The sequence below is a fragment of the Atractosteus spatula genome, chromosome 7 (assembly GCF_055471065.1).
Source record: "Atractosteus spatula isolate fAtrSpa1 chromosome 7, fAtrSpa1.hap1, whole genome shotgun sequence".
Taxonomy (NCBI): Eukaryota; Metazoa; Chordata; class Actinopteri; order Semionotiformes; family Lepisosteidae; genus Atractosteus; species Atractosteus spatula.
In genome coordinates, this window is record NC_142712.1 from 21,289,682 (window position 1) to 21,302,705 (window position 13,024).

A 13,024-nucleotide genomic window follows, 5' to 3' on the forward strand; every position below is an offset into this window, starting at 1 on the left:
AGCCCTTCCTTGTTAGTTTCATTGGTTCCCGCATCATGTGAGCCTGGGACCTGCATGCGCCTGGCTCTGTTATGGTTTTAGTTTCTGTTTCTTGTTCCTGTTCCTGTTTCCCCTGCCGGTACCGACCCCGCTCTGGATTTTAATCATCTGTCTCGGATGGATCGCCTGGCCTTGGACTTTTTGCGCCGTTTTGGATTTCCCGTTTGTCTCATCCCTGGATCATATGCCTCAGCCACACCTTCCCCGACCACCAGTACTCCATGGACACGCCCCCCCCCCTTCATCCCCCTATCCTGCATGCCTTTTTTCCTCGTGTTTTCTCACTCAACCCTGGATCGTGTCGTCTGCATAGGGTCCAGAAAGAACTCTTCCTGACACTGAGGTGCCAAGCCATGCAGAGCCTTATAAGTGAGCATTAGGATTTTGAAATCAACACAGAACCTGACAGGAAGCCAGTGCAAGGACTCTAGGATAGGAGTAATGTGATCACTTGCACTAGACCTGGTCAGGATTCTGATTGACGAATTTTGGACATATTGGAGTTTGTTCAATGTGGATTTAGTAACCCCAGAGAGAAGAGCATTATACTGTAGTAGTCAATTTGGGAGAAGAGAAATGTGTTGATCGGCTTTTCATCAACAGTTAGCGATAACATAGGATATAGTCTGGCGATATTTCTGAGGTGAAAGAATGATGTTTTGACAATATGTTGCACATATGGGTTGAATGTCAAGCCTGAATCAAATATCACCCCCAAGTTTTTTAATTTAGACAGAAGTTCAAATACAGTGCCATTTACTGATAGGGTGTCAGCACTGGCTTTATAAAGTTGATGGGTTGTACCAATATGCATGACTTCAGTTTTTGTCACAGTTTAGATTAAGGAAGTTTAAAGTCATCCATGTTTTTATGTCGGATATGCAATTAGAGAGAATAGAGACAATCACATCAATGTCAGGTTTGGTATGGATGTAGATTTGAGTATCATCAGCATAGAAGTGATAGTTGAGGCCATGTGATCTTTAAAGTAAGATAAAAGTGATCAGAAAGTAAGATAGTGTGGTTAACAGTGTTTAAAGCAGCACTTAGATCAAGAAGAATGAGGATAGAAAAAGAATCATAATAATAAGCTATTAGAAGATCGCTAGTGACTTTTACCAGGGCAGTTTCTGTACTGTTAAGTTCTTGGAAGCCAGACTGCAGGAGTTCAAAGAGGTTGTTTGCAATGAGACGGTTATTTAACTGAATTTTAACAGCATGTTCTAGAATATTTGCAAGAAAGGGTAAGTTGAAGATGGGGCGAAAATTGCTTAGATTGTCCAGAACCATGTTCGGTATTTTTGACACAGGGGTAATGGCATCAGTTTTGAGGACCATTGGTACAACACCCGTGCTCAAGGATTCATTTATTATATTGAGGACAATGGGACAGACAGAGGTGAAACAGGATCGAAATAAAGCGGTGGGAATGGGATCTAATAGGCAGGTGGTGGATTTCATATGCGAGTCAAGAAGAGAGAAGTTTGGAGAGACGGGAAGCAGTAAAGTTAGGCAAGCAGGGAGGAGGTGTGGATGTGACATGCGTTGTGGAGAAAATGTGATGCTGGATGTTGTCGATCTTGGTGCTAAAGAAATCTAAAAATGTGTGGAATATATATAAATATATTATATATTTAAGGGTAATGATATGTGCTAGAAGCATACAATCAAACATCCATCCATACATCAATTTTCTAGCTGTTTTTTCTAATACAGTGTCACAGGGGAGCTGGTGCCTATCCCAGCAAGCAACATGCATGAGGCAGGATACACCAGTCCATGGACTGGTCATAGACAGATACAAACACACACAAGGATTGATGTTCCCAGGAGCCAACTAAACTACCAGTATGTTTTTGGACTGTGGGAGGAAACTGGAGCACCCAGAGAAAATTCCCTTCGGGATCAATAAAGTCTTATCTTATCTTAAAACCCACTTGAACAAGGGGAGAACATACAAACTCAACACAGATAGCACCCTAGTGAGACTAAAATGCTAACCACTACGCTATCATGCCACCCACAATCAAACATATAAAATATATATGTGAAGGGAGAGAGCTTTCAAATTTTATTTCTGGATAATCTGTGCTGGAAGGACAGCCTGTCTCTTCTTTGTAATTAATGGGCCTGAGAGCTGTGAGCAGAGAGAAAGGGTTTCTGCGTCATAGAAAAGAAGCATTAATTGTACCTATATTTTCTCTAAGGAACTCTGACTCATTAACACGAACAGTGGTGCTGTAGAACTTGAATGAGTCACACATGACTAATGGGTAAATGAAAAGGAATCAGGGGAAAGGGGGGTGTTTAATTTTCCTGCCAACAGCTGTTATTTCTTGCCTTTTCCAATCAAGACAGACAGTATCATATTACTATTTGATATAGAATGGATGACCTTAAACTCTTTAAAGCAGGCAGTGCTTTTGAAGATTGGACCTGAAGGGACACAGTCCAGCAGGTGTTATAATCCTCTTTAAATCTTCAACATGCAATGAGCTGGGAAAGGTCCAGTTTAGCATAATTGTTGGAAATCAGTATTTAAGAACAGAGCTGCAATGAAAACCTGCAGACACAGTGGCATTCTTGAGCCAGGATTGGAGTCCTCTAATGTAATGATACATTATCTTTTGGAAATTACAAATACAAAAAGGGAAATGCAGAGCTTGAAGAGGCTACTTTAAAAAAAACCGTAGGTTTATGTAGGCATATCATTGTCACTTTAGGGAAGCAATTTAAGAGGCATAACGTATGAGGATAGGAACAAGTAAAAAGTTTATTCCATGTTGAGAAGAGAAGAAAGGAAATGCAACGTTTCGGCTGTGGAGCCCTCTTTGGGTGTGAAGGTAGCATGGAATAAACCTTTAACTTGTTCCTTTGCAGCCTACGCATGCCGATGCAGCTACCTACTTGAACTACACATTAGGATAGATAGCTAAAAGCATAGAATTTAAATCACACAAAGCTAAAATTACACATTGAAATAAAATGGCACAATGCACTCATGTGAGCTCAGACAATTTTGGTTACCCTGATATAATCAATACTGCTCTGGAATCAAACCAGATACATTTTTGGGCTCAAAGGAATGTTCTTCACTGACAGCTAAAAGAACCTGTTTAATCTTGCACAAAGAAGACTAAGAGGGGACTTGATTCATGTATTCATGAATAATTTAAATTAAATCAGTTGAAATCTCTCCAGAGATCCCTTTGACATTCATTTTTTCCAGCACTGATGGAACCAAAGTACGGAGCTGAAGTCATCATTCCAAAAAATAATTTAATTCAAAACCACGAGTCATATCTATATGTTCTTGGAAAACAATATGAGCTCCTTAGTCCATCTTAACTCTACTGATGGGGCAAAGTGATTCACCAGGATGCCTGTTGTGCCAAGGGCGAGAGAGACTGGAGCACATCCTCAGCTGTTGCCCAAAAGCCCCTGGAGAAGGCTGCTATTGATGGCACCACAACCAGGTGCTTAAGGCCTTAGTAGACACTATAAGCAGAGGCATCAACAGCAGTAAACATCACCATACAGCAAATCAGACCATTGCTTTCATCAGAATCGGTCAGCAGCCACAACCACAGCCCAGAGAATCAGCGGGTCTCCTGGCAAGACATTGGCAGCTGAAGGTCGACCTAGGGAGGAAGCTTAAGTTCCTTGACTGTAACAACCACACTTAGGCTAGACATAGTATTTCTGTCCAAGGCATCTAAGCAGGTGGTCATGCTAGAGCTAATGGTTCCCTGGGAAGACTGGATGGAGGAGACCTATGAAAGGAAGAGATCCAAGTATGAAGACCTGGTTAATCAGTGTCATGGGAAGAGGTGGAGAGCATGGTGTGAGCCCATCAAGGGGAGTTGCAGAGGATTTGCCAGTCAATCCCACTGTAGAGCCTACAACCTTTTGGATTTAACATAGGTGAGCAAGAGGAAGGCCATCAAAACCACCACAGAGGTTGCAGAAAGAGCCTCAAGATGACCATGGATCAAGAGGAGTGATCTATGGGTGACAAAACCATCTGGAAATAAGCAGTACTAAGTTTACAAAATATTAGCTCTTACTCCTGAGCCTGGACCCTGTTATTGGTACAGATGTCCTGTCGAGACTGCAGGCACCTGCTCTTCAATCCTGTATGTTCTGGCTGGTGTCCGTTTGGATCAGTGCATTTCACACCCATTACCTGTGAGTCTCAATTATGGCTTGATTGCATTTATAATTATAATAAACTTTATTTTATATAGCGCCTTTAAAGGTGGCTTCTCAAAGCCCTTTACAGAATGACAACAGCAACAACAACAATTAAAAATAAACAATAAAAAATACACAAGATAAACACGATGAGAATATGCAGAGGAGAAGTAGATGGTGGTACTACATACAGTAGGAACAGAGGGGTAAAGAATGGAACCAGTAAAGTAAAGGCTCTTTTAAAAAAGAAGGTTTTGAGTCTGGATTTGAAGAAGTTTAGAGAAGGTGACTCTCTGATATCCTTGAGGAGAGAGTTCCAGAGCTTTGGGGCATAACAGGAGAAGGTCCTGTCACCCCACAGAGTGTAGAATGTAAATGGGCTTGGGGGACAGATAGGTGACCAGAATTAGAGGAGTGAAGGTTGTGAGATGGGGAGTAGGGCGATAATAGTTCAGACAGGTACTGAGGTGCCAAGCCATGCAGAGCCTTATACTGTAGGTGAGCATGAGGATTTTGAAGTTGACATCCACAGACAGGGTTGGCTTTACGTTTAGGATTGACTTTAAGTTGATGGGGGGTGCCAATAAGCATGACTTGTCACAGTTAAGATAAAGGAAATTTTGAGTCATCCAAGTTTTTATGTCAGAGATGCAATTAGATAGAATAGACACAGTCACTTCAGTGCCAGGTTTGGTATGGATGTATATTTGAGTATCATCAGCATAGAAATGATAGTTGAGGCCATGTGATCTTAAAAGCTGACCAAGTGGAAACATGTAAATGCTGAAAAATAGGGAACCCAGTAACAAGCCCTGAGGAACACCAGACTTAATTAGACCAATTTCAGACCTAAACCTGCCAAGGGAGACAAAGTGACAGCTATCAGTGAAGTAAGACATGAACCATTTGAGAGCAGTGTCAGAAACTCCAAACACAGTCTCCAGACAGGAAAGTAAGATGGCATGGTTAACAGTGTTGAATGCAACACTGAGATCAAGAAGAATGAGGATAGAGAGAGAACCAGAATCAGAAGCTATTAGAAGATCATTAGTAACTTTGATCAGGGCAGTTTCTGAGCTGTGAAGTTGACAGAAGCCAAAGGTTATTTACAATGAGATGGTTATGTAATTGAAATGTGACGGCATGTTCTAGAATTTTTGCAAGAAAGTGTAAGTTGGAGATTAGGTTTTTAGGTTGTTAGGTTTTTTTGGCACGGGTGTCATGGCAGCAGTTTTGAGGACTGTTGGTATAACACCAGTGCTCAAGGATTCATTTATTATATTGAGGACAATGGGACAGAGAGAAGTGAAACAGGACTGAAATAAAGTGTTGGGAATGGGATCTAATATAGAGGTGGTGGATTTCATATGTGAAACTAGTTTACTGAGGGATGCAGAGAGAAGAAGAGAGAAGTTGGAGAGAAGGAAACCAGAAAAGTACGACAAGCAGGGAGGAGGTGTGGGAATGATATGCGTTGTGGAGAGAATGTGATGCCGGATGTTGTCAATCTTGCAGCTAAACAAATGTAAAAATCTGTTGCAAAGTTGCGATGAGGGAGGTAATGTGGTGGGGGAGTTAGGCTTTAGCAGTCTGTTGATGGTGGAGAAAAGATGCCTGGGGTTGTTATGGTTATTTTCAATGATGTGAGAGAAATAGGTGGATCTAGCAGATTCTATCGTATCCTTGTATTCAGACAAGTAATCTTTCCAAGCCTGATAATGTACGTTTAGGCCAGAAAGACGCCACCTATGCTCAAGTTTCCGGGAGACTACCTTCATAGATCGCAGATGGTCAGTCTACCACGGGGCGGAGCGAGAAAAAGAGATGGTGCGAGTTTTTAGAGGAGCAAACGTGTCAAGAGTAGATAAAAGGGCACTTTTAAGCAAATGCCTAGAGGATCAGAGGAAGGGAAACAAGATAAGGAGGACAGAACAGAATTTGCAAACTTAGGCTGATCAATTGATCGCCAGTTGCGGAAATTCACAGAGTGTGAGCAGGAAGTGTTAGAAACAGGTAATTCCAGATTGAAAAGAATAGCTAAGTGGTCAGAGAGGCCTAGATCAAGGGAAGAGCACTGGGAAACAAAAGAGTCACTTGCAATGATTAAGTCAAGGGTGTGTCGTTTGTTATGTGTAGGGCTACGAACAAACTGATTTAGATCAAAGCATCCCAACAGAGCTAGAAAATCCTTAGCCAAACTGGAAGACCTTGAGTCAATGTGCTTATTAAAGTCCCCAAGATTGCCTGAAAGGATTAACAGTGTTAGTGTTTCATCTTCTCAGGTCTAAATGCTTCCTACTTCCTGATTTGAGTTTTCTGCCAACCACAGTTGCTCTTTAACCACTACATGCTGCTGTTGAATCCTCCACATTATTTAAAACCTGCATGTTATTTAATGCTATCCATTGTCTGCGAATGACTGCAGTCCCATCAAGTGTGTAGTCAGGTTCTGGCTTATTGCAACCCTCTTAAAGAGGAACTGCAGCGTTATTTTGACATTTCAGGGTATTATAATGAATCAGGAATGATGAGTGCCTTTCAAACCGCAATGAAACTAACAAGTACATAGTTACATGCAATCCTCTAATTTCCATCACAAAGAGTATGCGTAGCGCGATATTGCAACATAACATCCGGTGACGCAAAAGAGGTCCTATTACATTATAAACATGTTTTAGACCAAGCAAATTTTGCTACTATATTATTAGTAAATATTTTTTTAGGTCGACACATACAAGGCAACATGGTTTTTAACCACTTTTAAGCATTTCATAAAAAGAGCAACCTGCCAACCAATATACACTCATAATAATTAACATTAAGAGACCATGTTTCATTTGCTTACCACGACTAGTGAGCATGAAGGGCTGTTTTCATGTCACAGTTCATGGGAACTCTCGCTCTTGCCCGTGGCGAAACCAACAATTTGCGACAACATGACAACCATGTCATACTTTCACAAAAGTTTACCATTTTAGTCTTTTTGCAATACTGTCCATTTATTATTTTGTTACTGAGATTTAATACCCAGTCTGAGAAATTGGGACTGCAGTTCCCCCTTAAGGATAAAGCACTTACTGACACTGTGACACTCTCTAAGAAATGTGGACACCTGCGGGGATTTGATGAAAAATACAGCCAGACTCAGAACATATGCAGCATCTGACCCTCAAAAGCAGCAAGTTCTGCAGGGCTGAAGTACTAAGTCTACTGCTGGCTTGGGAGACCTCTGCAGTGTCTAAGTGTGACATCACATTTAGTAACAGGCTCTTGCACACTGAGCTCTGTTTCATTTTTTCTCCATGTTACACCAATCTTTTCTCCCTTTTACCACTGGGGGGTGGACTTGCATTAGAATTGAAATTGAAACCATTTTTTTATTTGCTTTTGTGCATCGGCTTGTTAGTGGCTTTGTATTTTCTTTGCTTACTTACAAAATACAAGCACAGCGCTCTTCCAAGCACCTATTTAGCAATACATTGGTGTCATCACAAAACAAAATACAAACTAAGTAAATACGTAGTTGTAGCCACAAGTACTACTACTGTTTTTTTCGTTGGACAGTTGGTGACAAACTTTTAAATTTAAAATGACCAAAACCATAACCTGAGTCTTTGAAGGGAATTCTGGGGGGCTCTTATTTCACACCCTCGTGTTCAGTGGGCAAAAAATCGGGTGCAGTACCTGTCAGTTTCAAAATGCTACAAGGTCATTGTCTTATCTTATCTCATTAGCTTAGCTTGATGAATTATGTCACCTATAATTACTTTCAAATTCTGTACATCTGAAAATAAGATTAAGTGGTAAGTTTAGTATTAATAACTTAGAACTGGGATCCAAACTGAAGTGGATAGGCAGCACACATCATTGCATCTCCAGCACCATTTTCTTTTATGTAAATATTGCTAAATCTTAGATATACAGAAGCAAAGGAAAACTGCTTTTCTAATCTAGAATTTGAGTTTAGCTTTGAAACACATTAGGAGGTGAAAGTTATGTGGACATTGGTGACGCCTAGTGAAAAAAAAAGTGAGTTGCAGCCTTAAATATTTTTTTTTTGTTTTTAAAAAGGATGTATCTTTCTTCAAGCAGGCAGCTCAGAAGCAGAAACATTGGAAGATCCATAGGTTTCATTTTCATTTATGTTCCTTGAAGAAAATTATTATTTATTTCTACAAGTACATCCCAAGGTTTTTACACACTGTGCAAAGACATACTGTTTTCTGAACTTCTGTAGAGTGACATCACTTGACGCTATTCACAGCCTGCCAACTTGCTAAATCTCATCTCCCAGAATCTTAGTGTTGGCTCGAGTCCCCCAATTCCAGGAAAAATGTCAAGAGCAACACCACCCTCTCTGTTTTAAACGACAGTTGACTCTGTTAAGTATGAAGCACTCTGAAAGATACCTCACAAAATATGAACGTCCTAGAAAAAAAGTCAGCATCCTTTACTTGCTTCTTGATATGCATATAGTAAAAATGTGATATAGACCTCTGGTAGCCTGAGAGTCCAACAATGGAGAGTCATTCCCTGACTTTTATTTAAATATTTCATTTAAATATAGACAGGCTCCCTCCTGGATTGCAACAGACCTAGTAAATGGACAATAAATTATTTAAGCTCCCTGGAATCCCATCTAAAACTAAAACTACCCTGATTTCACTCATGAAGCTCCAATAAATTTATAATAAAATTGAGGATATCCCTTGTCAGAAGAGGATCTCCAGAGATTTGTCAATATATTTACTGAAGCATGAGAAGATGGCACTTACACTTAAAACTGTGAAAACCAAAGCCCTCCATCCAAAAGCGCACCCTGCTGCAAATGGATTCACATTCATAATGGGTGTATGTAGAATATCTATAGCGCTTTTCACAGTGAGTACTATCTTTCACATAAGGCTCATAATGACATAGATCTCGTATTTCCTAAAATCTAAACGTACAGATGTACAGAAGCAGATGTCTGAGGACCCCATCATTAATATTGACACCAAACTGATGGGAAGTTCAGTAATTCCTACTGTTTAATTTGATGCTGTTTGATGCTGTTAACTCCCCTATCTTTGTTCTGTGAACAAGATATCTCAGGCTCAGCTTGTAGCTCTCTGACTGCTCTTTCAGGACTCTCTTCTCCTCCTCTGCATCACATTCACAGGTTCTAGCATCAGTAGTTGAAAGGCACCTTCTGTCCTCTGCTTATACTCAGACTCTTGGTTGTCTTATTTCCTTCCATGTCTTTGTCAACACTTTGTGATTGTTATTATTATTTGCTTAGCATTTTCCTTAAACAGAACAGCTTACAAAATATACAAAGTTAACATTGACTACATTATAATGCTCAGATCTTTCTTTCCTCTTAAACATCTGTCATTGTTTTGTGGATACTTAACTGGCAGCCATTTCCTCCCCTCACATCAGTTAAGTCTGTAATGTGTGGTCTGCTCTAGATTCCTTTCTCATCTAATTTTTCGTTCTCTCTGTTTCTCTAGTTTCTGTCACCTTGTCTCGCTTTCCCACTTCCAAGAATGTTAGCGTTACCCTTGGTCATTGGATCTGCTTGTGCTTGACTCCAGTTTGGCCTGGAAACATCCACTGCCAATGGAATTTCAACTGAAATAGCTTTTGGACACTACTCTCTACTGACCACTGCTGTCCAGTCTAGATGGTGTAGTTGTACATCTTCAGTTCCAACAGGTCCAAGTTTAACCTCAAAACCCTCCAGACATACTGGTTCCCAGCTAAAATCTTGGGTTTTCTCCCTCACTTCCACCTTCTGCTATGTTACACTGCTGCCACGTGAACGTGCGTGGGCCTGACTTGTTCAGACATAGAAACATACATATAAAGTAACGGTCACTGTTAAAACATAAAAATCATTTGTCAAATGACAAATTTGCTCATGCATGTAAGATTGGAATGGCATGGCAGATGATTAATCCAGAATGTCTGCATGTCATCCAAGCAGCAAGTGCTTCTTCTCTCAGTGTGGAAAGAGTTCACATCCCAACAGCACCTGATGATGGACCCAGTTCTGACCTTTCATTTCAGAACAGGTCTCTTCACTGAAAGGCAAAGAGCTGGTTATACAGTATGCGTGGGAGACTTCTCAGATAGGAAGAATAATTCCTGCAGTGCTTAAAAACGATATTAGCAATCAAAATTATACTTTCAGGTGGGTAGCTGCGTCAGCATGCGTAGGCTGCAAAGGAACAAGTAATAGGTTTATTCCATGCTGAAAAAAGAAGAAAGAGAACACAACGTTTCGGCCGTGGAGCCTTCTTCAGGTGTGAAGAAGGCTGAAGAAGGCTCCACGGCCGAAACGTTGTGTTCTCTTTCTTCTTTTTTTCAGCATGGAATAAACCTATTACTTGTAAAATTATACTTTGACAGCTTTCAGGAATACTTTATTTATTTAACTAAAATACAACTAAGAAACTAGAAATACAGTACTTAATGTATGTGAACAAATCTAAAGGTATAAATGTAGAGAATTTACAAAATATACACTATTAAGCACATGTATTTTACATTGGCATATGAAATTTATATGAACTAAAAACTTCAGATTAAATCTTTGTTCACTGTTTTCTTTTGTCTTTATGAACGTATAAAATTAAGATATTTAATAAAGCATATATAAGACTTGACCTTCAAGAGGCTTTTAATAATACATAACATTTGTCATTGTAAAGATAATCGTATGTATAAGTGTTCTGATTCATGTAATTATGGATATTAATACAGCTGTTTTGTCTTTTGGAAAATGGTTATAAAGCTTTCTGAATGTTATTATAGCATCATTAAGGTATTATTCTGCAACATAGGACAGCATTCAAATAAAGAAGTACCCTTATTTCAAACAGAACATTAAACGTATTTCAAATATAGTATTTCAAATAAAACATTATCCCTACAATACGAGCAATTAAAATGAGAAGGAATAAGCAGCTTATTAGTTTAGACCACCCTCATTATATTTTCTACTGTACACTTCTGAGCCTGTGGGTTAATTACTTTTCATGATTAAAGAACATGTTTCTTTGGTGTTAATTTTGAAAAAGAGTACAGTTGAATATTCATGAGAATTAATATTTTTGTGTCATTAAAAATAAACCTGGAGATTAGGTACCAGATACCTCATTCCAGGTCTTATGTGAATATTTCACACATATTGAAGTAACTAAATCCTTTTAGTCTTCAACAGAGAAGACTTGGAATGGACCTGATCCAAATATTCAAAATTTTCAAAGGAACTGACAGATTCAACCCAGTGCACATCTTCAGGAAGAACAGTGAAAACTGAACCAGAGAGCACAAATGGAAACTATAGTATGTGGAAGTGCATTTGAAACTGAGATCAATGAGCACTTTTTACCAAAAGGGATGTGAGAGACTGGAACAAGCTGCAAAACTATGTTGTTGAAGCTGAAACTGTCACGATTCTAATCCCTCCTCCTTAAGGGCGCTCCTGCTCTTTCACATTTTACCTGATCTCCTGCACCTACCTTCTGTTCCAGTCTCCCCTTTAAAAGCCAGACGCCCCCACTATTCCGGTCTCAGTATTGGAAGATGGACGCCACAAGGCTTACCTATTTTCCGGGTTGTCCGAAGGCAAGCCTTTTCCCCAGCGTCTTGACCATATGCGTCCGGGGCTTGGAGCGACTGTCCCCGTTACCCTTTTTTATTCCTCTGACCCTTCGCTGGATCCTGTTCCGGCTTTTAACTTCATTTGTCTTTGTCATGGATGGACCACCCGGCTCTAGACATTTGCCTCCCTACGGATTTCCCTAAGTAACACACTTTGGACTGTTTGGCTGGACCATGTTTCCCTCAACACCTTCGTCACGCCCCCCTGTTCGTCTACCAGCCCTGTTCCTTGTCTCTTCCCCCTGTCTGTTCACTCCCTTCAGGATTGGGCTGTCTGCATAGGGTCCTGAAAGATACTACGTGACAGAAACCCTGGCTTCCTTCAAGAAATGGCTGGATGAGATCTTTGGATCAATTAACTACTAACTACCAGAGGACTAGAGGGGGTGAATGGGCTCCACTTGTTCATAACTATTCTTGTGCTCTTATTAACTATTTAGTCCCTCATCGATGAATCATTCAGTTTAAAATTTTCTCTGAAATATATGTATTACTCTGATCCTCAGAAAGCCTTAAGGATTGCTTGGAGGAACCTAACTGTCAGTGTTTCTTATTCTGGTCCCTGATAGATGAGCTCTCTGCTGTTTAAACCAAAAGAAGTGGTGGATGGATGACTGTTTCCATACAATTATTAAATTAAGGCTGTGTTAGTGGTAACTAAAAACACTTTGCCATTGAATCTTTTATGACTTATACCCAATTCCACCAGCATCACTTCATCAAGTAATTTACTGTTACCATTGGCTAAGAGTATAGGAAAAGTAGTACAATACAATCCTCTGTTCACCTCCAGTCTGCAAATTAATTAGTGATACAGCTGGTCAATTTACCTAACCGTGTAAGCGAGTCCTAGCTAGGACATGACACCAGTGGTGGAGAAGTGATTTACTCTGTATGTTTTGTGAGGAAAGTTATTATCTTCAGTACCTGAGAAGTTATAATGTACTTTGTTCATTTTCTTTCAACTGTTATATCAATTTAAAATTTGGTGCAGTTTAAGAAACCACAATAGTAGTGCTTTCCTTGTAGACATACTGTATAATCTGACAGAAGAATGTTTACGTTAGGTATACACTCCATTCTAGACATTGGAATTTGATTGAGGGTGATCTCTCTTGTACATCACAGTGGCCAGTTT